The 25,942-nt window shown below is 41.1% G+C and overlaps 1 protein-coding gene across 3 annotated transcripts in view; it reads left to right on the top strand.

The window, feature by feature from the left end:
• The window catches only part of PCED1B (PC-esterase domain containing 1B), a 190,591-nt gene that overhangs the window by 155,652 nt on the left and 8,997 nt on the right, over window positions 1–25,942 (top strand). For all 3 annotated transcript variants that reach the window (XR_001918049.1, XR_001918048.1, XR_001918050.1), the window contains 2 exons: window positions 18,795–18,915; window positions 22,607–22,738. The gene's annotated coding sequence lies outside the window, so the exon portion shown is untranslated. The remainder of the gene's footprint in view (window positions 1–18,794; window positions 18,916–22,606; window positions 22,739–25,942) is intronic.

Here is a 25,942-nt window from a genome sequence, read left to right as displayed (position 1 = left end):
GTCATATTCTGTAAAGTTATTCAAGGAAATTACTATTGGGTGAATTAAGAATGCTTTATTAAGTATTTTCATGTTTCCACTTAAAAACCTCTAATAGTGGAAGAGGCTAAATCTTTGTCTATAGGAGATCTCCTTGTAGCAGGCGACCCCCCAAATTGACTTTATTTCATATCTCATATTAGACAATTAATGAAAATTTTTAAATGGCATAAATAAATTTATTTACAAAACAGAAATGGACTTACATAGGAAACAAACTTACAGCTATGGTTGGAATTAACAGATTCACAGACTTAGAGCTGGGATTAAGAGATACACATGCTGCAGTTAACATAAAATTCAACAAGGACCTACTGTGTAGTACAGAGAACTATGCTGAGTATCTTGTAATAACCTATAACAGAAAAGAATCTGAAAAAGAAGATACATGTGTGTGTGTATTCTCAGGATTAATATATGTTGATATCATTATATTGCTCAGAAGAATTGATCAAAATCTGGAAAAGACTCTCGAAAGTGCCTTGGACTGCAAGGAGAACAAACCAGTCAATCCTAAGAGAAATCAACCCTGAACGTTCTTTGAAAGAACTGTTGTTGAACCTGAAGCTCCAATACTTTGGCCACCTGATGCAAAGAGCTCACTCATTGGAAAAGACTCTAATGCTGGGAAGGATTGCAGGGAAAAGGAGAAAGGGGCAGCAGAGGATAAGATGGTTAGATAGCATTACCAACTCAATGGATATGAATATGAGCAAACTCCAGGAGATAGTGGAGGACAGAGGAGCCTGGTGTGCTGCAGTCCATGGGATCACAAAGAGTCAGACACCACTTAGTGACTGAACAACACTTTGCTGTACATCTGAAACTAACACAACGTTGTAAATCAACTAAACTTCAATACAAATTTAAAAATAAAATATTAACTGAAATACTATGTTCAAGTCTGTATAATTTAAAATAAAAAATAATGCTCTTCAAAATAAGTATCAGTGCTCCAAAAATGGAGTGGGATTAGGGTCCTAATTTGTAATATAGGAGGATGGTAGCACCTACCTCATAGGAGGATTATGTATGTACATCAACAAAGTTAATATTTATAAAGTCTTACAGCTGTGACTGACACAGAGTTAACACTATAAAAATATATGTTAGATAAAGATCTGTCCAAGTTCATCCTACTATTTTAGCTACCACTGTATAATCACCTTCAGGGTATGAGTAACCTAGTTTGAGTGTATTTTTTTTTAATTGACGTATTGTTGATTTAGAATGCTGTGCTGGTTTCAGGTATACAGCAAAGTGTTTCAGTTATGCATACATATGTATCTATTTTTTTCAGCTTCCTTTCCCCAACTGAGGCCCAAAGCTCAGCTTCCCTGGACACCGGTATCAAATCAAATCTCAGAGGCAGAGTTTTGGGTGAAGCAGAAAAGTATAGCTTTATTGCTTTGCAGGAAAAGAGGGTCACAATGGGCTAGTGCTCTCAAAACCATGGGTCCCAACATGAAGATAGAAGTTTTATAGTAATTGTTCCAAGAGGGTGTGATCAGACCGTGAACATTCTTCTGATGAGTTTGTGATGAGGTAAGCGTCAACACTGTGGCCACCTGATGCGAAGTACTGACTCATTAAAAAAAAGCCCTGATGCTGGGAAAGATTGAGGGCAGGAGAAGGGGACGACAGAGGAGGAGATGGTTGGATGGCATCACCGACTGGACAGACATGAGTTTGAGCAAGCTCCACGAGTTGGTGATGCACAGGGAAGCCTGGTGTGCTGCAGCCCATGGGGTCGCAAAGAGTCAGACACGACTGAGTGACTGAATTGAACTGAACTGAAGTAGGAGTCAGCTTCATCACACTTCAGGTCCAAATAGTCTGGGGTCTACATGATCATGGGCAGCCTACTGTCATTCATCGTTAACTTCTGCCACCTGGAGGGGGTTTCAGTATCTGCAAACTAGCTCAAAGATTGCTGTGTGTGTTACCTCCATGGTGAAAGAGGACCTTGCCCTAAGGCCGCCCTGGACAGTTTGTTTCTCCCTGGTCTTGCAACTCCTCCCTTCCCTAATTAACAACTGCTTGAAACTGCTCACTGAAACTCAGCGAAGGTCAAGGAGGCTGAACGAAGGCTGTTTCCTGTAATCTGATAAATGAGGCACACAGAATGACTTTGTGCCCAAGAGCCCCCCAGACCCCTGCTCAGTATTATTATAGGGTAATACAAAATATTGAATTTATTTCCTGTATTTTTAATATTGAAAGACATAAGTACGGTTGGAACAGGAGAAAGGAGAATGTGATCTTACTTGAGCTAAGTTAGAAAAGGGATCAAAGAACAGAGGAAAATGGGCATGGAGCTCTGGCGCTGGCAGAGGGCAGTGGAGTGGCCAGGCAGCTTGGTGAGGCAGCCACTTAGCAAGCATTTCAGAGCATCAGCCACAGGCCCGGTTAAGTGCTAAACTGAGGAAACAATAAACAGTTGGTGAGACAATGACTCAGAACAGTGTTTCTGAGATGGCTTGCATCAGAATCACTAAGGTATTTGTTAAAAATGCACAAAGTGTATGACCCCACCCTGATGTACACAAGAACTGCTGGATGTGGGCCCATTCACCAGTCAAAACAGTCTAAAATTTTTGGCTGGAAGAAAATTTAGCAATCATCTAATTCAGTAATTCCTAAGATTAATGGCTAGTTAGTGTAACCTGGGGAGTTAAAAAACAAAAATAAGATAACAGCAAAAACCAGTAGTACACAGGCCCCCACCCCAAAACAATTAAATGAGAGATTCTGGGGGGCAAAAACCTGGAAAAAGTGTATATAAAAGCTCTTAAACATTTCTGATGTGCAGTCAGGATTAAGAGTCACAAATCTGGTCCAATCTTCTCATTTTGCAGAAGAGGAAACACAAGACTCAGAAATTAAATAACTTGCCTAAGATAATAAATCTCTCTTTGGAAAGGTAATTGTGGGACTTCCCTGGTAGTCTAGTGGTTAAGAATCAACCTTGCAATGCAGGGGACATGGGTTCCATCCCTGGTCCAGGACAATCCCACTCGTCACCAGGCAACTAAGGCATGAGCCACAACTACTGAGCCTGACTGCTGCAACTACAGAAGCCCATGGGCCTAGAGCCTGTGCTTCTCAACAAGAGGAGCTACTGCAGTGAGAAGCTGTGCGGCATAACGAAAGAGCAGCCCCCGCTCTGCAACTAGAGAAAGCCTGTGCACAGCAGCAAAGACCCAGCACAGCCAAAAATAAACATGTTTTTTTAAAAAAGGCAATTAATTGTGTAAAATAAACTATGTACTAATGCTACATATTTTAAAATAAAGGTAATAGCCTATTAGTGAATTATGATAACAATATAGTGGTACCTGACCAAAATTATTAAAACTTGGGAGCAGAATAAAATATATCAAAGCACATTATACAGTAGTAATGATATCATTTCAAAATGTGTGTGTTCTGTGATTAGATGTTAAAAGTTAATTCTTTTTATGGATTGTTGTCAAAAAATTTGGAAAGTTCTGCCCTGGAATTTCATTAATATCTAAGTTAGACACTGACATCTGAGCACAAAAAGGATGTAGCCGCTTCCTCTGCCTGGTAAGTAGCCCACAGGGAGGTTCTGGATGGTACTGGGGTCAAAAACATGGGCTTGACGATGTAGACACCTTGAGTTAAGTGGAATCTCCTGGCCTTTACTGGTGATCAGAGTTTGTATCAGAACTTAAACTCTTTATGGCTCAGCTACCTAAACTTTAAAATAAGGGTTATAATACCCACCTCACAGAATTGTTCATTTCTTTTTAATTAAAAAAAAATTGTATTCAGTTTTTAAAGGTTACACTCCATTTACAGTTATGAAATATTGGCCATACCCTCCATATTATACAATACATTCTATTAGCCTCTCTTACAATCGCAGTTTGTACCTCCCTCTCCCCACTGGTAACCACTAGTTTCTTCTCTGTATCTCTGAGTCTGCTTTTTTGCTATATTCACTACGATTGTGTTTTTTAGATTCCACATATAAGTGATATCATTTAGTGTTTTTCTTTTTCTGTCTGATTTATTTCACTTAGCATAATGCCCTCCCAAATTGCTGCAAATGGGAAAAATTTGTTCTGTTTTGTGGCTGAATAGTATTCCATTTTGTTTTTATACCATATATTCTCTATCCATCTGTCTGTTGCTGAACTCTTAGGTTGCTTCTATATCTTGGCAATTGAAAAAATGCTGCTATGAACATGGGGGGCAATGGTTAGTTTGCTTAAATTGGCAGAATATCTATAAACAGCATAATGTCTGACATATAGGAATAAAAAACAATTAAAAATGCATTTGTGATTATCATTTCCTGACTATAAGAGGAAAAGAACTAAAAATATACCAGAATTAGAATAGTCTTTGGAAAGCTGTGTATTCTTGGGCCTAATGTTTATTTTAGAAGGACAAAAGCTAGAAAAAAATGGCTAAACTAATTGCTTTAGTAGGCAAAATATGAAGAACAACAATTTTCTATTTTCACAGAACTGGAATTTAGAGTGCCACAAAGCTACCTCTTTATCTTAGGAACCAAACATTCATTATTTTTCAAAGAATGGCCCTGTCTCACACATGTAAAAGCCGAGTGTATCATCAGCTATTTGATGCTGTGGCTTTTTTAGTTTCATTCCTAGATTCTTTCTAGAAAAATATTGATCAACATCTGCATGGGGGAAAAAAAATAGCATTTTGCGTTATTTTTTCTGATGGGTAGCTAAATCCCAAATAAAATTTTCAAAGTGTGATATTGGCACAAGACCTTACTCCTGCTCATGGACCTCCCCTTTCTCTGTTTGCTCAGATCCTATTCCAGAACGCGGGGTCTCTCAGGCACAGCTCTCCATTTTTACCTCGCATCTCCTCCATCAGGGGATTAACTTCGAGTAACTCATCCATTCTTCAATAACCGTTCTGTGAAGGGGCAAGTGTTTAGGCTATTCCTACAAACTAGATGTGTCTGGGATGCTTGCCATTTGTGTGGCAGCTAGTGAAAAACCTTAGTTTTCTCTTTCCTTTTCCTCTTATGAGGGCTTACGGTCCTATATGATGTTCTACAATGTCATTTACCTATCTGTACATACATTTATACACATATACGTGTATACACACACATATACACATAGCATATATGCACAGGTGCTGGCAACCCACTCCAGTATTCTTGCCTGGGAAATCCCATGGCCTGAGGAGCCTGGTGGGCTACAGTCCATGGGGTCACAAAGACTCGAACATGACTGAGCTACTAAAAACACACACATGTGTATGTATGTGTGTGCTCAGCCACATGTATTCCGACTCTGTGACCCATGGACTGGCTCCTCTGTCCATGGGCTTTCCCAGGCAAGAATGCTGGAGTGGGTTGCCATTTCATTTTCCAGGGGGTCTTCCTGACCCAGGAACTGAACCTGGGTATCTTCCATCTCCTGCATTGTCAGGTGACTTCTTTACCACTAGTACCAGGACTATGATTACATGTAAAGTTCATAGGGCGTAAAGTATTGGGCTAAACACTATAGAAGATTTAGAGATGAGTCGAACACTAGGCTTGTCATCAAAGAACTTAAAATCTGGTAGAGAAGATACAGTATGTGAATGCATATGTTTATTTCAGGAAAAAGTGCAGTCAGTGCCAGAACAGGGAGAGACAGCTACAGCACTGCAGGATTTCAAAGGAAGGAGAAATTTCAGGCATCTGGCAGATGCAGTAGCAATGGGGCTTGCAGCCGGGGAGGCATCTGAAATGCATCCTGAAAGAGGCACAGGATTTGCCTCTGCTGCAGTGAAGTGGGGTGATGTCTTTACGAGGGAGGGCATGAAGAAGAATCCAGAGGGGATGGAAAAGCATGCCCAGGCACCGCTGATGAGGTCACTTTGCCCAGAACACAGAACTCATAAAGGGAGTAGAGGTCAATAATTTGAGGAAAGAGATTAGGTAGCAGTTTTCCTGGCTGCTATGACATTAATTGCCACAAACTGGTAGTTTAAGGTAACATAAATGTATTCTCTTGCGATTCCAGAGGCAAGAAGAAATTGAGTCTCTCACCTCATGACACATCATAGCACTCTGACACTGACTCTTCTGCCTCCCACTTCCACATTTAATTAAGGACCCTTGTGATTACATTGGGCCCACCTGGATAATCCAGTATAATCTCCCCATCTCAAAATCAGCTGATTGGTAACCATAATTCCATCTGCAACTTTAATTCTCTTTTGCCACTAAATCTAACATTCGCAAGTTCTGGGGAATAGGATGGGGACATTTTGGGGGCCATTCTGCCTATCAGAGTTTGGAACCAAAGATTAAAGGACCCTGAATATCAAGATTCCTATCTCCATTCTTCGTGCTGGGGGAGAAAACACGATGTCTGATTTCATATTAAAGATGTTTTCCATTCAAATGTTTTCTTGCTTTTTGCTAAAGAATTATAGCAATTCAGTATAGTAACCCAGGTTGTCTCATACCAATTGGATGTTCTGGTTGGCAGTTATAGATGACTTTGATTAATAAAAAATGGGAAGATAAATTAAATATTGATAAGTGCAGTTTGGTGTGTTTGCTTTTTTCAAAGCACAGGACCCATGGGGATGGAAAGCCGTAAAAGAGATCTCCGTATTAGAAACCTCTGCCTTAAAAAATATGGCCTCTGTTTATTTTAGTTGGTTCCACCTATGTATATGGCATTTTTCTCTATTACTGATACATCTCTAGGGTTGGAGGATGAAAAGTTTGGAAAAGATTAAAATAAAACTGATTTAGCAAATGTATTTCATCTTCTAATTTGTTTATGATTTGATCAATAATTCATCCCTTAACATCTGTCTCTTAAAGACCGTCTTGTCTGTTGTCTCTATGGATGACAAGTTAGGATACTGGGAAAACAAAATACCTTCTTTTAAAGCACACAGCATCTCAAATGAAATGCCAAGTTTATAGTGTGTAGATAACCAAAACAAATAAAGCTATGCAACAGGCGGAAGGAAGAAAGATCTGATAAGTCAGGAAGTATAAATAGGATAACAGAAAATCCATCTGGACTTGCGTTCAAAGGGCCTTTATTTGTTTAGCCAATTTGAAGATTCTCTTTTTTAACAAAAATGATTTTATTTACTTATTTTATTTTTGGCTGTGCTGGGTCTTTACTGCTGCTCGGGCTTTTTCTCTAGTTGCAGAGAGTGGGGCCTGCTCTCTAGCTGCGATATTCAGGCTTACTGTGGTGGCTTCTCTTGTTGCAGAGCAGAGGCTCTGGGGTGTGTGAGCACAGTAGTTGCAGCTCTTGGTTCAATAGACTCAATAGTTGTGCAAGGGCTTAGTTGCTCTGCAACATGTGGGATCTTCCCAGATCAGGGATCAAATCTGTGTCTCCTGCATTGGCAGGCAGATTGTTTACCACTGAGCCACACCAGGGAAGCCCTGAAGATTCTCTCTTTTAAACTATCATTTAAATTAAAATGTTCTACTATGAATTACTGGAGTATAAGTTTATATAGCTCTTCATTGCCCTGAACATGAAATAGTTTCTAGTACAACTATTTGTGTGGAATCTATTTTTGTCAAAATTTTAATGCTTGCTTTTTTATTTGAATAAAGAAATGGTAAAAAGGCAGAAAAACTAGTTCTTTGGAGAGACACATCTAGGCAGGGAGAAGAGTGTCAGCTGGGCACAGTGGTCTCTGGTGAAGTTTTCTGACATCACCACTAACACTTCCTACGAACCAGGCACTGTGCAGGATCACTGATCCTCACAGCCGCTCCATGAGCCCTGCACTAGCATTAATCTTATTTCCCATGAAAACCTGGAGGTTTGGAGATGCTAAATTGCTTGTCAAACCTCACACTGTTAGTGAGGAAGAGAGCAGGGCATCAATTCCTAGGCTGTCTTTTAAAATTAGAAACAGAACTCTAACCCTAAGCCTAATCTTAACGCTAAAAACACCCCAAAACAAATACAGTCATCTTCTCTGCTTTGTAAACATTATATCTTTAAACTTCCCCATCTTGTGGTTTCCCAATTTGGCTTCACTTGGGGACCTTTTACAAAATACCATTGCCTAGAATCCACTCAAGCGTATTTAAATAGAATAAGAACAGCACTAATGATCAGGAACACTTATGTTTGGGCTGACAAGCATTTTTCCAGGTGCTATGTAGATTCTCATTTAATCCTCAGAACAACTCTGTGACAAAGGAAAACACCCTCAAATTTCCAATATACAAATGAGGAAAGTGAGGGTATGTGCCTAGCTTAGAGTCACACAACTAAACTGGGATCCTGATCCCAGAGAATTGGGCTTCAGAGTCTATGCTCAGAAACAACCTATCAAATAAAACAACCACAACAGACACCCTCCTTGGTAATCTCTGGAAATGCCAGAGAACCAGGCTTCTTGTTGTTGTTGTTGTTGTTAATAACAAATGAAGAATCAAGCACTTATCCTGCCTTTATATGTATAAACTATACTTAAGGATAATAACAGATGAGGGGAAATCTCTCATTCATTCACTAATAAATGAATGAGTAATCTGTGCTATGCTCAGTCGTGTCCAACTCTTTACAACCCCATGGACTGCAGCCCACCAGGCTCCTCTGTCCATGGGATTTTCCAGGCAAGGATACTGGAGTGGGGTGCCATTGCCAGTTCTCGGAGATCTTCCAGACCCAGGGATTGAACCCGCGTCTCTTGTGTGTCCCGCACTGGCAGGCAGGTTCTTTGCCACTGTGCCACCTGGGAAGCTGAATGAGTGATAGAATATTATCATCTTGACACCCTCAAGGGAATAATCTAAGCCATGATCATCAAAGAATGAAACTTCTCAAAAAGGGATGCACAGTTTCTTCCTAATAGAAGTACAGCTTATTACCTCTTAAGAAGTGTTCTTTGCTAGAAAAATCAAGTCTCTTCAGGGTTCTTGAATCACATCATTTTGAAAACAGATCTAAGGAATATGTTACATGACACAATGGGTTCACAATCAACAAAATCCAGACTGTGGGGAACTGAATATACAAGACTTAATTTCCTTCACATGTTAGTTGAGAAGAAAGAGAAAAAGAGACATGGAAACTATACACTGAAAGATTCATACAAACTAATTGCAATGTAATGCATCATATTTGGATCCTAATTTGATCAAATACCTATAAAAATTAAATTTGGAGAAACTTAAACATTAACTAGATATCTCATGTTAGTAAAATCTTTTTCTCTTTAGTGTGATAGTTATTTTGTGGTTAAGGTTTTGTTTTGGGAGGATTTTCTGTTTTTTGGCATTTTGTGCATATTTTTCTTTCAGTTTTATTGAGGTGAAATTGACATAGAGCAGTGTATAAAGTATACTGCATAATGATTTGACTTACATATATCATGAAATGAATATCACGATAAGTTAGTGAATATCCATTATCTCATACAGACATAAAATTAAAGAAACTGGAAAAAAATTTTTTTTCATTTTGATGAGAACTCAGTACTGATAGCTTTCAGTGTTGGATTTGTGATCTCCAAAGAAGAAGATTCAGCTTCCAGACCAGGGACCAGGCTTGATCACTCAAGAGCTTTTGTGTAGCAGAGTTTTATTAAAGTGGAAAACGGACAGAGAAAGTTTCTGACATAGACATCAGAAGGGGGATGGAGAGTGCCCTTGCTAGTGTTAGCAAGGGGGCTATATACTTTTTCAACTAGTTATTGCAGTGAAAGGAAAAGGTAATGGCACCCCACTCCAGCACTCTTGCCTGGAAAATCCCACGGACAGAAGAGCCTGGCAGGCTTCATTCCGTGGGGTGGCTAAGAGTCGGACACAACTGAGCGACTTCACTTTCACTCTTCACTTTCACACATTGGAGAAGGAAATGGCAACCCACTCCAGTGTTCTTGCCTGGAGAATCCCAGGGACGGGGGAGCCTGGTGGGCTGCCGTCTATGGGGTCGCACAGAGTCAGACACGACTGAAGTGACATAGCAGCAGCATTGCAGTAAGTCAAAAGACTGTCTCAAGGTTGTAAAGGTCTTACCAGACCTACTCCCATAATATACATTTTAAGATGACAGGGTTAGTCAGAAGGGTCTTAAGAAGGAGAAGCATGTCCTCAAGCAGGATACATGCTGTTACATAATCATTGGTACAGAGTTTAAGGAAAAACATATCCTTCAGCAAGATGAGTTGTTTTGTTGTGTAATCATTAGCTCAGGGCTTAGAGAAAAAAAAAGATGGGTCCTTTTCTCCTCCTTGAGAGCCCCAGACCCCTTTTTCCTCCTCAGGGACCCCAGATTTCTTATCAATCTACCTAAGAATTGACTCTCTCAGTACCTTCATATATAATACACAGCAGTTTAAATTATATTTATCACATTGTACATTACATCCCTAGTATTTATTTGTCTTTTAATGGAAGTTTATATCTTTTGACTGCTTTCATTCACTTCCCCATCCCTCTACCTCCTACCCAATACCTCTGATGACCACAAATCTGATCTCCTTTTATAAGGGTTGGTTTGTTTTTGTTTTGAGGTATAAATGACCTACAACTCTGTATTAGTCCTTGTTACACTGCATAGTGATTTGATACCACTCTATATTTCAATATGATCACTACAGTAAGTCTAGTTATACAAAGATATTACCCAGATATTACTATATTCTCCACACTGTGCATTTCATACTAGTAATTCAGCCACTTTGCAACTGGGAAATTGTAGCTCTTAATCTCCCTCACATAGTTTTTTCTTCTCCCAGCCTCCCTCCCCTCAGGAGACCAACAGTTTGTTCCCTGTATCGAAAACTCTATTTCTGTTTTATGTTTTTTCATTTGTTTTGTTTTCAGATTGCAGGTGTAAGTGAAATCAGACAGTATTAGTCTTTCTCAGTCTGACTTATTTCACTTGACATAAAACTTGCTAAATCTGTCCACGTTGCTGCAAACGGCAGTACTTCATTCTTCTTTATAGCTGAGTAGTATTCCATTGTATATATTTATCTACTGATTGGCACTTACGTTGCTCTTATATCTTGGCTCTTGTAAATAATGCTACAATGAACATAGGGGTGCATATATCTTTTCAAATTACTGTTTTCATTTCTTCAGATAAATATCCAGGAGGGAATTGGTGGATAATATGGTAGCTCTATTTTTAATTGTTTGAGGATTCTCTATACTGTTATCCATAGTGGTTATACCAATTTACATTCCCACCAGTGGTGCACAAGGGTTACTTAACTAATCTGTTCCTCAGTTTAGCTACATATTGACCTGTAAGGGTGGCCCCACCATGGGACTTAAATAGAACTGTAGAGAAATATGGTCTTTTTGTGGGTTATTCTTTCCTGACTTTATTCCAAGAGCTCAAATTTTTTCCACTATACATGTAAATTTATCAAACAAAACAGGGAATGGACAAAGATCCCAAGGAGTATCCAGAAGGCAAGACATTTCTCCTGGGGCTCAAGGTTTTTTTAACACAAACACAAGGTCATGGCTGAGACTCAGATAGTTCTGGAGAGTGAATTTTGGAGATTATAATCCCTGGTTCATGTGTTTGCGTCCTTGATATACATGGCAGCTGAGAAGCCTATGAGGAAAAAGGCTTGAACAAAGTATGTCCCATGGGATTAAGGGTGTTTGTGCATGTGTGTATGTATTCAAAGTGTGCTGGTGGTTCCAAAGCAGCTAGGTTACAGGGAGAACGACAGGGACCCCTACAGGAGAACGTGTCATAAGAGAGGCAGGACTCTAGTATTGGGAGTTCAGTGTACTGGTGATTCTAGAAATCAGGAGAAGCCTACGCTAGATGTCAGCTCTACTGACACCCAAATACAGCAGGACTCCGCACAACATATGGCAGGATTCCAACTTCATGGACAGACACATCAACACGGCATTAGGAACAATATTCTAGCTCAATGGCATCACTATAGACCTGTCAGGTGAGGGACTATGAAGTCAGGAAGTGAGCAAGAAGTAGGGCTGATTCAGGAACACATGTGAGTCCAACTGGAGAGTTTCAGAAAAATTGTTGAGGAGGGGAACTTTGGCCAATCATCTAAGCCCAGGTGCCCATGCCTCTAGGCCTTGCCCTAGTCTTGTAACATCTTGAAAAAAAAAACAAAACTATAAACTCAGTAACAAAACAATTGATGAATAATGCTAGAGTCTCAGAAGAAACTTCAATAAACAGTATTCCTATTTCCCATGCTGAGCAAGTTGAGGAAATAAAGTTAAGGCAAATGGAGTCGCCTTTGTTACTTCTAGAGACCAGGCTAGAAGACAAGGCCTTAGGTCAAGCAGTCAAATGGGCTGAAACTAGACAGACTTGCCCATGGGCAGACACTTGCTGGACCAGAGTAGGCCTGCACAGGCAAGATTTTCAATACAGAGAGACATTGTGTTCTCTTGGAAGGCTCACTCTGAAAAGGAAGAAGCAGAGCTGATCTGATGGGCCCAATGACTCTTCCAAAACTATGATCAGATTACTCACTCCAGAGTCCCAGGAATGGAAAAAGTAAAGGGGCAACAAGAGACAAAGCCTGTGTTTAGAGAAATGCTCGTTATAGAAACCAAGAGAAAAGATGTCTCTCTGTATCAGTCAGGGTCTGCCAGGAAAACAAAATCCACACCACGGTTATTAAACAGAGGGAATTAGTTATAAAAGGGTTAAAGGAGTTGAAAGATTAACCTAGGTAGATGAGGCAGCTCCCAAATTAGCAACTGGGAAGACACTGCCCACTCTTTGGGCTAGAAACAAATAGAAAAGGTGGTGTTACCTGAGCCCAGGAGCTGGAACCACTCAGTAAAGCCTAGTATCATCAAGGCTCTATTAGAGCAAGAGCTGGAGTTATTAATATACAGGAGTTGCAGCTGCTGCCAGGCATGCCTCCCAATACAGAGAAAAAGGTGAGAAATACCTTTCCTCCAAAACTCCAGTCTCCACCAGTGCCTCTCACTGGCAAACCCAACATAGAGTTGGTGTTCAAGAGCGCCTGGGAGTCATAGCTCAAGACAGTCAGAGAGATCACAGGCAGGGAATGGATCCAGAGTCAACAGGCTGATAGCCAGTGCAGCCTTCAAAAAGGAAGAGCTTTATTAATGTTTTTGTGCACAGATTAAAGAGGAATCTGTATGTCACAGTTCAGTTCAGTCACTCAGTCGTGTCCAACTCTTTGTGACCCCATGGACGGCAGCACGCCAGGCCTCCCTGTCCATCACTAACTCCTGGAGTCCACTCAAACTCATGTCCATTGAGTCGGTGATGCCATCCAACCAACTGATCCTCGGTTGTCCCCTTCTCCTCCTGCCTTCAATCTTTCCCAGCATCAGGGTCTTTTCAAAAGAGTCAGCTCTTCACATCAGGTGTCCAAAGTATAGGAGTTTTAGCTTTTCAGCAGGAGTCCTTCCAATGAATATTCAGGACTGATCTCCTTTAGGATGGACTGGTTGGACCTCCTTGCACTCTCAACAATCTTCTCCAATACCGCAGTTCAAAAACATCAATTTTTCGGTGCTCAGCTTTCCTTATTGTCCAACTCTCACATCCATACATGACTACAGGAAAAACCAGACCCTTGACTAGACAGACCTTTGTTTTGTTGTGTTTTGTTTTGTTTTGTTTTAGACAGACCTTTGTTGGCAAAGTAATGTCTCTGCTTTTTAACATGCTGCCTAGGTTGATCATAACTTTCCTTCCAAGGAGCAACGGGAACGGGACGGGAAGTCGCTCAGTTGTGTCCGACTCTTTGCAACCCCGTGGACTGTAGCCCACCAGGCTCCTCTGTCCATGGGATTCTCCAGGCAGGAATACTGGAGTGGGTTGCCATTTCCTTCTCCAGGGGATCTTCCCAACTCAGGGATTGAACCTGGGTCTCCTGCATTGCAGGCAGATGCTTTATCCTCTGAGCCACGAAGGAAGCCCAAATTTCCTGGCTGCAGTTACCACCTGCAGTGATTTTGGAGCTCAAAAAAATGAAGTGTGACACTGTTTCCACTGTTTCCCCATCTATTTCCCATGAAGTGATGGGACCGAATGCCAAGATCTTAGTTTTCTGAATGTTGAGCTTTAAGCCAACTTTTTCACTCTCCTCTTTCACTTTCACAAGAGACTCTTTAGTTCTTCACTTTCTGCCGTAAGGATGGTGTCACCTGCATATTTGAGGTTATTGATATTTCTCCCATCAATCTTGATTCCAGCTTGTGCTTCCTCCAGGCCAGCGTTTCTCATGATGTACTCTGAATAAGTTAAATAAGCAGGGTGACAATATACAGCCTTGACGTATTCCTTTTCCTATTCGGAACCAGTCTGTTGTTCCATATTGGGATCTAACTCTTGCTTCCTGACCTGCATACAGGTTTCTCAAGAGGCAGGTCAGGTGGTTTGGTATTCCCATCTCTTTCAGAATTTTCCACAGTTTATTGTGATCCACACAGTCAAACGGTTTGGCATAGTCAATAAAGCAGAAATAGATGTTTTTTCTGGAACTCTCTCGCTTTTTTGATGATCCAGTGGATGTTGGCAATTTGATCTCTGATTCCTCTGCCTTTTCTAAAACCAGCTTGAACATCTGGAAGTTCAAAGTTCATGTATTGCTGAAGCCTGGCTTGGAGAATTTTGAGCATTACTTCATTAGCATGTGAGATGAGTGCAATTTTGCAGTAGTTTGAGCATTCTTTGGCATTGCCTTTCTTTGGGATTGGAATGAAAACTGACTTTTTCCAGTCCTGTGGCCGCTGCTGAGTTTTCCAAATTTGCTGACATGTTGAGTGCAGCACTTTCACAGCATCATCTTTCAGGATTTGAAATAGCTCAACTGGAATTCCATCACCTCCACTAGCTTTGTTTGTAGTGATACTTCCTAAGGCCCACTTGACTTCACATTCCAAGATTTCTGGCTCTAGATGAGTGATCCCACCATTGTGATTATCTGGGTCATGAAGGTTTTTTTTGTACAGTTCTGTGTATTCTTGCCACCTGTTCTTAATATCTTCTGCTTCTGTCAGGTCCATACCATTTCTGTTCTTTATTGTGCCGATCTTTGCATGAAATGTTCCCTTGATATCTCTAATTTTCTTGAAGAGATCTCTAGTCTGTCACATCACACACCAAAAAACCTTTCTAAAATGTCTTTACCATTTCTTTACATTTCTCTCCTGCCATAGCTAATGTGTCTCTCTCCATCTTTTCTCCCCACCTCAGCTCACCCCTCTCCTCCCCCACAACATTCTCCTGAACCTTCTCCACATAAGCTGGGGAGTTCAGTTGACCCTCTTCTCATTGTCTGTATCAGAGATGGCTCTCCATGGGGCCTCCCTCCGTGGCTTAGTGCTCTGCTGCTGCTGCTGCTGCTAAGTCACGTCAGTTGTGTCCAACTCTGTGTGACCCCATAGACAGCAGCCCACCAGGCTCCCCCATCCCTGGGATTCTCCAGGCAAGAACACTGGAGTGGGTTGACATTTCCTTCTCCAATACATCAAAGTGGAAAGTGAAAGTGAAGTTGTTCAGTCGCGACCCCATGGACTGCAGCCTACCAGGCTCCTCCGTCCATGGGATTTTCCAGGCAGGAGTACTGGAGTGGGGTGCCATTGCCTTCTCCAGGCTTAGTGCTCTGAGATTGGGTAAACAGTAAGTTGGGAGCTTCCCAGGTGGGCCTACTGGTAAAAAAACCCACCTGCCATTGCAACAGATGTAAGAGATGTGGATTTGATCTCTGGGTCAGGAAGGTCCCCTGGAGGAGGGCATGGCAACCCACTCCAGTATTCTTGCCTGCTGCTGCTGCTAAGTCGCTTCAGTCGTGTCCAACTCTGTGTGACCCTAGAGACGGCAGCCCACCAGGCTCCCCCGTCCCTGGCATTCTCCAGGCAAGAATACTGGAGTGGGTTGCCATTTCCTTCTCCAGTGCATGAACGTGAAAAGTGAAAGTGAAGCCGCTCAGTCGTGTCCCACTCTTCGCGACCCCATGGACTGACTGCAGCCTACCAGGCTCCTCAGTCCATGGGATTTTCCAGGCAAGAGTACAGGAGTGGGTTGCCACTGCCTTCTCCGATTCTTGCCTAGAGAAACCCATGAATAGAGGAACCTGGAGGGGTACAGTCCGTAGAGTCACAAGGCGTCACACAACTAAAACGACTTAGCATGCACACAAATAGTAAGTTGGTCATGGCAGTTTAGTTAAGTCTGAGGCAGCTGAGTTACCCACTAAGAAGAGAGTATTCACCTGCTCAAAATAAGGCCATCAGCAGATCTGCTGCTTACTTTTCCCCTTTCAAATTAAAGCAATTGACCGCCTTGGTTCTTGTCAAATGCAGCCCTTGCCATCCACACCTGGTGTGCATAGGTGTTTGTTTCGCATTTAACAGAACTGAAAGGACTCCTGTTTCATTTTCTTGTAACCACAGTATTTAAATATCTATGGTTTGGCTTGTGGGCTCACTACTGGAAGGTAGTAAGTATTGCCATTTCCAGATAGATAAAAGAAATTAGAATAGTGTCTAGGACATAACAGGAATTTTAAAAGTGTGTGTTGATAAGCAGATAGATTATATGATTGTGCTCATTTACTAAGGCTGCCATAACAAAGTACTGCAGATGGACTGGTTTAAACAATAGAAACTTTTTTTCCCACAATTGTGGAGGCCATAATCCTGAGATCGGGGTATCACAGGAGTAATTTCTTCTAAGGCCTCCCCACTGGGTGTATAGATAGTCGTCTTCACATGCTCTTCCTTCTATGTAAATCTGTATCCTTATTTCATCTTCTTAAAGGGATGCCAGTCAGATTAGATTAGGACTCACCCAATTACTTTCTTTCAATTTAATTACCTCTTTAAAGATCTTATCTCCAAATAAAATCACATTCTAAGGTATTCGGAGTTAAGACTTCAGCATGAGAATTTTGGAGGAAACAAAATTCAGCCCATAATCCAAAGCCGTACTTTATCTCATGCAATTTAGTCGTGTACGGATGTGAGAGTTGGACCATAAAGAGGGCTGAGTGCCGAAGAATTGATGCTTTTGAACTGTGGTGTTGGAGAAGACTCTTGAGAGTTCCTTGGACTGCAAGGAGATCAAAACAGTCCATCCTAAAGGAAATCAATCCTGAACATTGGATTAACTAATGCTGGAAGGACTAAATTGGAAGGACTAATGCTGAAGCTGAAACTCCAATAGTTTGCCACCTGATGCGAAGAACTGACTCACTAGAAAAGACCCTGATGCTGGGAAAGATTGAAGGCGGGAGGAGAAGGGGACGACAGAGAATGAGATGGTTGGATGGCATCACTGACTCAATGGACATGAGTTTGAGCAAACTCCGGGAGATGGTGAAGGACAGGGAAGCCTGGCATGCTGCAGTCTATGGGGTCACAAAGAGTTGGACACGACTGAGCGACTGAACAATAACAGAACAGAAAACAGCACAAATATTTACATGATTAACTTTATTGTTGATAGTGGCAGGACAGAATTAGGTTACAGGGTTCCTGGCATCCTAATCTGTGTCTGCTGGCAGTGTCTTTCCATCATGCTGGAATTACAGCATAATTGTTAGATGAACAGGCTGTGTAGTCCTATAGACTTGAGTCTTTTAATTCTGGACCTGCTGCCTATTAGCTACTTGACCTTGGATCAGTTCTTAACATTTCTTAGGTCAGTTTCTGTATCAGTATGCCAGGGCTTCCTTGGTGGCCAGAAGGTTAGATGGTAAGGAGTCTGCTTGCAATGCAGGAGACCTGGGTTCGATCCCTAGGTCAGGAATATCCCCTGGAGAAGGGAATAGCAACCCACTCCTGTATTCTTGCCTGGAGAATTCCATGGACAGAGGAGTCTGGCAGACTGCAGTCCATGGGGTCACAAAGAGTCAGATGCTACTAACACTTTTCACTTTCACTTTTCATGCTGGGATAATAGAACCTTCTTTACTGAGAGGGATGAGGATTCAAAGACATGATGATGTATCTTGTCAGAGAGGGAAACCTTTTCTCTCTTAGGTTTACTGCCAGGGGCTGTGTAATATCAAACTAATGAAAAGTAGATTAAAAGGGGAAAAGATAATTTTTTATTAATATTTACATCCATTCACAGACAAGAAGTAAAACTCAAAGAATTGGTTAGACTTGGGGTATTATACACCCATTTTAACAAAGGAAAGGAAATTTGAGCTTCAGGGGATGATAAACTGTGGGGAAGTAACTAGGAGATATATGGGGGAACTAATGGAAGATAAGGGGTGTTTTAATAAGGTCTATCTATGCAGACTCATCTCAATGTTACTCTCCATCTCCAGAGATAGAGTCACTCTTCCCTTCTTGGTGGGGGAGGACACCTTCATAAAGGGCAGTTGGTGCCCTGCTTTCAGGCAGTCGAGGGAGAACAGAGTAGTCTTTCCACATCTGCTGCATCTCAGTTGCTTTCAGCTCAAAGTAATCCAAACTGGCATTTTCTGATCCCCTTCGATGAAAAGTGCTTAGCACCAGGTCTAGTCACAGTAACTGCTGGATAATCAACTGTTATTAGAGCAAAATATATCCTTCCACTGTAGTCCTGGAGCCCAGCCATAGCAGCATGGAAAGGGAATGTCAACTTTTAAAAAATGCACAATGTGAGAGTTGCAAGTTAAGTTTCATTTGAGGCAAAATGAGGACTGCAGTCCAGGAGACAGCATCTCAGATAGACCTGAGAAACTGCTCCCCCAGGCTGTAGTCCTCATTTTGCCCCAAATAAAGCTTAACTCGCAATTCTCACATTGCAATTTCCTTTAAGTCAACAGTTATGGCAACTGACGAAGGAACCCAGAATGGACTTCCCTTCACCTGAACTCTGAGGAGCTAGAGCCTTGGCACTATCTGCCCATCTGCCTCCTTGGACAGTCCAGACAAATTGGGTAAGTATCTCCTGGTTCTCAGATCTCCCGTATTGGTTGATGATCCTGAGTTTTACTTGGTAGTGGAGCAGATAACCTGCCCTCTCTCAGCTGACAGATACTGCAGGGGGCCCAGTTGAAAGATACTGGGGCGTACCCACTCAGTGTGTAGACACTAGGTGGGGCTCAGTTGAAAGATACTGAGGAATACAGTTGGAAATGAAAGACACTTTGAGCGGGTGCTGGTTGAAAGATACTAGGAGAATACCACCCCCACCCCCCATCCAGGGGAAAGAAGCTGGGTGGGGCTTGGCCAAGGAATACCCACTCCATTAAAATATACTGGTGGGGGCTGGTTGAAAGATACCAGGGTTTGCTTAGCTGTAGGAGACTGACTTGTATGTGCTGAAAGGTTACTTAAGAGGCCGATCTGACGCTTTTACAAGGGACATCAGAAAGCCAGCCTCTTAACTAAAACCTCAGCCAGGGTTATGTATATAAAAAACTTATACTTGCAAGTACTTACTTACTTGGGGAAATGATACTAAAAGAGATCCCAACAAAAAATGACCAAATTGGAGTTCTTTTGATATTCCAAAATTAATATTTACGGGCACACAGTTAGAAAAAGCTGGCCTAAGGTCAAACAGACTGAATGGAATGCTTACTTTGATTGGTATCTAGAAGCTTCTCTGAAAACTGTAGAACAAAAAAAGGCTGCCAACAGTCTGTCACTGATTCTGTCTCTCCCTCTCATATTTTCTTCTATCTGAATTGCTTGGCCAGATGCTGTCTCTCTCTTTTTTTATCTCTTCCAACTCTTCTACCTCCTGCTGCTCCCCTGTCCCCAGGAAAGGAGGATTAAAACAAAACAAAAACTTTGAAGCAATATTCTGACTTGACACCTAAGTCATTCTCTAACTGCCAAAATGATCCTTTGCTTAAGTCTGCCTCTTCAGTTCAGCTCAGTCGCTTGGTTGTGTCCGAATCTTTGCAACCTCATGGACTACAGCACGCCAGGCCTTCCTGTCCATCACCAACTCCCAGAGTCCGCTCAAACTCATGTCCATTGAGCTGATGATGCCATCCAACCATCTCATCCTCGGTCCTCCCCATCTCCTACCACCTTCAATCTTTCCCAGCATCAGGGTCTTTTCAAATGAGTCAGTTCTTCACATCATGTGGCCAAAGTATTGGAGTTTCAGCTTCAACATCAGTCCTTCCAATGAACACCCAGGACTGATCTCCTTTAGGATGGACTGGTTGGATCTCCTTGCAGTCCAAGGGACTCTCAAGAGTCTTCAACAACACAGTTCAACAAAGCATCAATTCTTCAGTGTTCAGCTTTCTTTATAGTCCAGTTCTCACAACCATACATGATTACTGGAAAAACCATAGACAGATCTTTGTTGGCAAAGTAATGTCTCTACTTTTTAATATGCTGTCTAGGTTGGTCATAACTTTCCTTCCATGGAGTAAGTGTCTTTTAATTTCATGGCTGCAATCACCGTCTGCAGTGATTTTGGAGCCCAAAAAAATAAAGTCTGATACTGTTTCCACTGTTTTCCCATCTATTTGCCATGAAGTGATGGGACCAGATGCCATGATCTTAGTTTTCTGAATGTTGAGCTTTAAGCCAACTTTTTCACTCTCCTCTTTCACTTTTATCAAGAGGCTCTTTAGTTCTCTTCACTTTCTGCCATAAGGGTGGTGTCATCTGCATATCTGAGGTTATTGATATTTCTCCTGGCAATCATGATTCCAGCTTATGCTTCATCCAGCCCAGCGTTTCCCGTGATTTACTCTGCATATAATTAAATAAGGAGGGTGATGATATACAGCCTTGACATACCCCTTTTCCTTTTTGGAACCAGTCTGTTGTTCCAGGTCCAATTCTAACTGTTGCTTCTTAACCTGCATACATATTTCTCAAGAGGCAGGTCAGGTGGTCTGGTATTCCCATCTTTTTCAGAATTTTCCACGGTTTGTTGTGATCCACACAGTCAAAGGCTTTGGTGTAGTCAATAAAGCAGTAGATGTTTTTCTGGAACTCTTTTGTTTTTTCGATGACCCAGCAGATGTTGGCAATTTAATCTCTGTTCTCCTACCTTTTCTAAAACCAGCTTGAACATCTGGAAGTTCACAGTTCACATATTGTTGAAGCCTGGCTTGGAGAATTTTGAGCACTACTTTACTAGCATGTGAGATGAGTGCAATTGTGTGGTAGAGCATTGTTTGGCATTCCCTTTCTTTGAGATTGGAATGAAAACTGACCTTTTCCAGTCCTGTGGCCACTGTTGAGTTTTCCAAATTTGCTGACATATTGAGTGTAGCACTTTCACAACATCATCTTTTAGGATTTGAAATAGCTCAACTAGAATTCCATCACCTGCACTAGTCTGCCTCTTAGAAGGCTTAGATGAGGATTTGGCTACTCTAGTCAAAAAAAAAAATCTAGGTTGATCTGTGTTACACACTAATGCTTGTTACACTGGCTGACCAACTTTTCAGAACCATTAACAGAAAGAAAAAGGGGTATCCATAAAAGTTATGAACCTTTAATTGCATCAATATAAGTGCACAGTGTCAGTCAAAGGTTAACCAACCCCCAACCAGTTTCAGTACAGTTCAGTCGCTCAGTCATGTCCGGCTCTTTGCAACCCCATGAACCACAGCACACCAGGCATCCCTGTCCATCACCAACTCCAGGAGTGCACCCAAACCCATGTCCATTGTGTCAGTGATGCCATCCAACCATGTCATCCTCAGTCGTCCCCTTCTCCTTTTGCCCTCAATCTTTTCCAGCATCAGGGTCTTTTCCAATGAGTCAGCTCTTCACATCAGGTGGCCAAAATATTGGAGTTTCAGCTTCAACATCAGTCCTTCCAATGAACACCCAGGACTGATCTCCTTTTCTTTTTTCAAGCTAACTTTCTCTACTGATTGGAATGAGTTTAATTCCAACCAGTAGAGAAAGTTAGCTTGAAAAGATAATAATATATATATATATATGTGTATGTGTATATACTAAGGGACTATGGGCTTCCCAAGTGGCTCAAGTGATAAAGAATCCAACTGCCAATTCAGGAGATATGGGTTTGATACCTGGGGTGGAAAGATGCCCTGGAGGAGGAAATGGCAGCCTATTCCAGTATTCTTGCCTGGGAAATCCCATGGACAGAGGAGCCTGATGGGCTTCAGTCCATAAGATCTTAAAGAGTCAGACAGCGTTGAGCACGGGCACATAGCCACACACACATGCCTAAAGGAATAAGTCCAAATGAGGAGAACATGATCGCTTGTCTTATCTGTGAGTTGTGCATGTGTTCTCAGTCATGTCCCACTTTTTGCTACCCCATGGACTGCAGCCCACCAGACCTCCTCTGTCCATGGAATTTTCCAGGGAAGAATACTGGAGTGGGTTGCCATTTCCTTCTCCAGGGGAGGGATTGAACCCGCATCTCTTGCGTCTCCTGCATTGGCGTGCAGATTCTTTATCACTGTGCCATCCAGACCATCTCTAATTCCTAAAACTGAAAAAAACAAAACGGAACAGGGAAAGCATTTTAAAATCTCTCTTATAAGTTAGTGAGTTTTACATTAAGATATCTAATTCAAAATTAAGTTTTAAAAATAAAGCCAGATCTCTCGTTGTGTCTGTCTGAATATATGTATGTCTCAGTATGTGTCTTTCTTTGTCTTTCTGTTGCAGGATGGGGGACACCTTCCAGGGCCCAGAAGTGGGCTCTCATCTAACATCCAGAAATGAATTGTCTGAAGAGACAAATGAGCTGACAAAGAAAGATATTTTATTGGAAAGGGCGCCCTGGTGGAGAGCAGTAGGGTAAGGGAACCCAGGAGAACTGCTCTGCCTCATGGCTCACAGTCTCAGGTTTGATGATAATGGAATTAGTTTCTGGATTTTCTTTGGCCAATCATTCTGACTCAAGAGTCCTTCTGAGTGGCACATGAATTGCTTAGCCAAGATGGATGCCAGCAAGAAGGATTCTGGGAGGCGGTCAGATACGTGGTGTCTCCTTTTGACCTTTCCTGAACTCTTCTAGCTGGTGGTGTCTTATCAGTTCCATATTCCTTAATAGGATCTCCTGTGATAAAATAACTCATGCAAATGGTTATTATGGTGCCTGGCCGCGGTGGGCGGTTTTAGTTAGTGTGCTTCCCCTAACATTTGGATAGTATTGCCAAGGTTAATTTGTAAATGAGCTCAAATTTATTGGCCTAGAAAAAAGTAAGCATTTACAAATCAAACAATTTTAAATACAAGAAAATTTAGCTGAAAAAAATATAAGAAAATTGTAAATACAAGAAAAATTGGGCTTCGCTTGTGGCTCAGCTGGTAAACAATCTGCCTACAATGCGAGAGACCTGGGTTCGATCCCTGGGTTGGAAGATCCCCTGGAGAAGGGAAAGGCTACCCACTTCAGTATTTGGCCTGGAGAATTCCCTGGACTATATAATCCGTGGGGTCGCAAAGAGTCAGACACGACTGAGCGGCTTTAACTTCACTTCACTTCAAGCTGAAAAACCCAGGGAGGAACACACCGAGATACACAGTAATCAAACTGACAAAAAATAAAGACAGAGGTAAAATTTTAAAAGCAACAAGGAAAAACCGACAAATAACATAAAGGGGACTTCCATCAGGCTATCAGCTGATATCTCAGCAGAAACTCTACAAGCCAGAAGGGAATGGCACGATATATTTAAAGTCATGAAAGGGAAGAACCTACAACCAAGAATACTCTACCCAGCAATACGCTCCTTCAGATTTGATGGAGAAATCAAGCTTTCCAAATAAACAAAAGTTAAGAGAATTTAGCACCACCAAATCAGCTGTACAACAAATGTTAAAGGAACTTCTCTAGACGGGAAACACAAGAGATGGAAAAGACCTACAGAAAATAAACCCAAAACAATTAAGAAAACTGTAATAGGATCAGTTCAGTTCAGTTCAGTCGCTCAGTCGTGTCCGACTCTTGCGACCCCATGAATCACAGCACGCCAGGCCTCCCTGTCCATCACCAACTCCCAGACTTTACCCAAACTCATGTCCATCGAGTCAGTGATGCCTTCTAGCCATCTCATCCTCTGTTGTCCCCTTCTCCTCCTGCCCCCAATCCCTCTCAGCATCAGGGTCTTTTCCAATGAGTCAGTTCTTTGCATGAGGTGGGCAAAGTATTGGAGTTTCAGTTTCAGCATCAGTCCATCCAATGAACACCCACTGATAACTACCAAAGGCACCAACCAAAAGACATAGGCTGGCTGGGGAGACGAATACATGTGCATTCATGCAATTCCATTTACCACATCACTCTGCCTGACTCCCCAAATTGTATGCAATTACTTTATATTGTTAGGTTAATCATTATCCCATTATGGCTTGTAATCATAATTATTTTTTATTTTTTTCTGGCTATTGATTGTGAAAACCAATAAGCATTTTTTACTATTGTGATTATGTAACTACTAATCACTTAAGACCATTGTATCATGATGGGTCAACAGAAAAATAATAGACCTCTATACCACCAAAACTAGGATCGAATAGAAAAACCTATAGTCACTTTTTAAAACCCATATGCATCTCAGAATTTTTTGAAAAATACAAATGCCCAGGTATTGCTTTTTTTTCTCCAGAGCTCTAATGAGCAACCGTGTTTAAAAACAACTGGACTATATGATGATCTTTTCCTTTTATCTAGCTTGTTTCACTTTTCCTGTTTCGTATTCAGTGCTCCCATTTCATTTAGTTCATGTTTTTCAGTTTCTCCATCTCTTCTTTTTTTTATGTTCTTTCTCAAGCCTTTATCAAGAATAGTAAAAAGGCTTTTGTATACCTATATATAAAGTATGTATATAATGTATAATTAGAAAAAAACTGAATTTTTGCCTAGCTGAAAAATCTATGACATTTTGATCCCACTTGTTTGACTAAGTATTAATAGAGTGCTAGATTTCTACTTAAAAAAAAATAGATATGCAACAAGCAACAAAGGTTTACTTTATAGCTTAGGGAACTATTGTCAATATCTTGTAATAACCTATAATGGAAAATAATTTCAAAAATAATATATGTGTATACGTACAACTGAATTGGGGCTTCCCAGGTAGCTCAGATGGTAAAGAATCTGCCTGCAATGTGGGAGACCTGGGTTCCATCCCTGAGTCAGGAAGATCCCCTGGAGAAGGGCATGGCAACCCACTCCAGTATTCTGGCCTGGAGAATTCCACGGACAGGGGAGCCTGGTGGGCTACAGTTCATGGAGTCGCAAAGAGTTGGACACGACTGAAGCAACTAACACGCACACACATAAGTAAATCACCTTGCTATACACCTGAAACATTGCAAGTCAACTATACTTCAGTAAAATAAATATATATTAAGAAAAAATTAAAAAATCTTTACCAAAATAAAAGAAAATTAAGCTAAACAAGTTTCAGTTTTATATAAACTGAAAAATATCCAATATTAAATTAGTACCTGGTATTAATGTTAAAGTTTGTCAATCTAATATAAACATGTTTTAAAGTCATCAATATACTAATCCATTATAATACTTTAATTGTGCCTAGGTTAAGCATAGTTAAATAAAATCTTATTATAGCTATTGCAATTTTGTTAGCAAGGAAAGAAATTCAATGTAAAGAAACTTTTAAGGAAAGAAAATGTAAATAAAATAAAAGCTTTAAATAACCTCTACTAAAAAATAATTATGCTTTAAATATTTCTATCGATTTAGTCTCTCTAAATTTTGCTAAATTAAATTTCTAGGGCTGTGCTAAATTGAGTAAAGGAAGTTTATTGAACATCCGGGTCACTCCCAAATAAAATAAGATACAAAACATTAATTACTATATACTGGCTTCCTCTTACAGAAAAGATGAAGATATTTCAACTATTAATAAATATGTTTGGTCCCATCCTAAGATGTTCTCTGTAAGAAAGCAATTTTTTTTTAAACTCTCACTGGTATTTATGCTCACCAATCTACAAAATGCTAATATAACGGTCAGTTCATGGTTCCTT

Source organism: Capra hircus, chromosome 5 (assembly GCF_001704415.2).
Source record: "Capra hircus breed San Clemente chromosome 5, ASM170441v1, whole genome shotgun sequence".
In the NCBI taxonomy this organism is placed as follows: Eukaryota; Metazoa; Chordata; class Mammalia; order Artiodactyla; family Bovidae; genus Capra; species Capra hircus.
The sequence above is the reverse complement of the archived record's forward strand: the minus strand, read 5'-3'. Positions and strand labels throughout refer to the sequence as shown.